At 59.1% G+C, this 2,500-nt stretch overlaps 1 pseudogene; it reads left to right on the top strand.

Moving 5' to 3' along the window:
* Positions 1-2,500, top strand: part of LOC132697656 (large subunit ribosomal RNA) — an 8,095-nt pseudogene that overhangs the window by 2,886 nt on the left and 2,709 nt on the right.

The raw sequence follows: 2,500 nt of genomic DNA, 5'->3' as shown, positions 1-2,500 counted from the left end.
CGGTACTAGTATCCGAGACTTGGACTCCCCCTCTCTTGTATGGCCTGCTAAGACATTGTTGGAGTCGCTTGAGGTGTCGGTTTCTAACTAGTATCCGAGACTCCCTCTCCCCCATGCAAGTGCCAACCCCCCCTCCTCGTGGTAACTGCTGGACACTGGTCTTGAACACCGGTGACTAAGTGGGGCACTGGCTATGCGGGCGGCGGGCGTAACGCTCGAGTGTGGGGTAGCCACCCACTGCTTCCGCTAGGCGTTTAAGTCCCAAGGATTGCCACCAGGGCATGGGCTAGTGTGAGAGGGCGATTCGCTACGCCTGAAAGCATCTGAGGACGGAGGTCAACTAGGCCTCGTTCAGCGGACTTGGTTCTGGTCCCTCTTGAAGGTGTGAGTATAACTCGTCAGTGCGGTTTGGTGGCACCTCCGCATATTGAAGCACTAGTCCTGGCCTCGCCAACCAACACCATGGCCGTTCTGGAATGGAAACCTACCGAGCGGTAGGCAGAAGTATGCGCGGAACAACCCCCCAATGGGAGAACGGCGTCTGGAGGGTGTACGCTTATGGGCAATAGGCGGGGGGGCTTGCCAGGCCAGCCTCGCCTGCCCAAAATTTGTGCAGGCACTAAATTTAAAACCCAAGCCTCGGATGGACCTTCCCGGGGGGGGCCGCTGCCCTCCCCTCCTGCTACGACTGGTCGACCGGAGGAACGCGCAAGCGGACCTTCGAACCCGACCCCGCGGCGGGCGGGTGGCCCTCAGACAAGGTCGAAGGCCCTTCGAGGTGGGTGCAATGTTGCTAGTGGACGTGCGCAGCTGAGGCCTGACACTGCGGGACCAAGTGGGTCTAGTAACGTGGTGCAACATGGCCGCGCTGTAGCCCTGTCTACGACTAACCATGCCGATCCCGACGGCGTAGCCGGACCGACGCGGGCAGATGAATTTCTCTGTCCACTATGCGGCAGATCTTTCACTACCAAAACCGGACTGGGAGTGCATCGGAGGCGGGCACATGAGGAGGAGTACAACGAGGGGCTCAAAGCGCCCAGCGTCAAAGTACGCTGGCAGCGCGAGGAACTCGAGCTCATGGCGGTCTTGGAGGCGGAGGCAATACAGAAGGGCGTGCCCTTCTTGAACCTCTACCTGCTCGACAAAATGTCAGGGCGTTCGCAGGAGGCCATCAAAGGTGCTCGGCGACGTCAAGACTACAAAGCCATGGTTGGTGAAAGGCTTGCGGAGCTTCGTGCGAAGCAGCCGATCCCAACGTTACGCTCAACATCGAACGCGAGTTCTGACGGCCAAGGTCAACGGCCGCAGTCACCTGCTGACTGTAGTAGTGCCTCGTCCTCCTATGGATCCGCCCCGTCCGCCCCCAATAGTCCGGCGGTAGATGATGGTGAAGCCGCGGGCAGAGCCGAGGATCCGCTGAGGGCCAAAGTGAGAGAGCTTGCGGATGGGCTGTTCGATACGGACACCTACTCTTGCAACCTTCTTCTTACGGCGGCCCGAAGGGCCTTGGAGGGAAGACCGATTCTGCACCAGCTGACGGAATGGCTACAACGATGTTTTCCGACTCCTAGCGCGCCCGAGTCTCGCACTCGGCGCCAAGCTCGACCACCTGGCGGCAATGGAGAAGGTGGACAGGAAAGGAGGAGAGAGAGACGCAGGCGTGAATACGGACACGTTCAGAGGCTTTGGCGTAGGGATAAGCGAGCCGCAGTACAGGAAATCCTGGAAGATAAGCCCGTAGTTTCCCACGAGCTAGAAGTCCTGCATGAGCACTGGTCGGGGGTGATGGGGGCCGAGTCGCAGCAATGCGAGCTGGGTCCACGGGACCACCCGCCTGAGATTCGTGCAGGCCTAGCGGCGGTTTGGGAACCGATGACGGAGGCAGACGTCTCGGCAAATGAGATCAAGCTGAACTCTGCGCCTGGCCCTGACGGAGTTACGCCACGCCAATGGAAGGCTATGCCGGCCAGAATGCGTGCTCTCTTTTACAACCTGGTGATGTTGACCAACGAGATTCCCGAGCGGCTTCTCAAAGCTCGGACTTCTCTACTTCCGAAGAGCGCTCTCCCAGAACATCCGGGAGAGTATAGACCGATCACCGTGGCACCAGTACCCTTGCGGCAGTTCAACCGTGTGTTGGCTGCTCGTTTGGGGAAATCGAACGTTATCGACCAGCGCCAGCGTGCGTTTATGACCGCTGATGGATGCTGTGAAAACACGGCAATTCTGGATGCGGTCATACATGATGCGCGTGGCCGGAGGAGAGAGTGTCACTTGGTGGTGCTTGACATTGCCAAGGCTTTTGACACCCTCAGCCACCATGCCATCCGGTCTGCCCTTGTCGGAAACCGACTTCCTGCTCCATTCGTGGAGTACGTGATGACGGCGTACGACAAGGCGTCAACGGTGATATCAGTGCACGGTCGAGTCTCGGAGGAGGTGAAAGTCCGGCGAGGAGTTCGGCAAGGGGATCCCTTGTCACCGATCCTGTTTAACC

This window comes from Cylas formicarius, unplaced genomic scaffold (assembly GCF_029955315.1).
Source record: "Cylas formicarius isolate icCylForm1 unplaced genomic scaffold, icCylForm1.1 PGA_scaffold_27__1_contigs__length_107038, whole genome shotgun sequence".
NCBI classification, from domain to species: Eukaryota; Metazoa; Arthropoda; class Insecta; order Coleoptera; family Brentidae; genus Cylas; species Cylas formicarius.
This window is presented reverse-complemented; position numbering and strand designations above follow the sequence as displayed.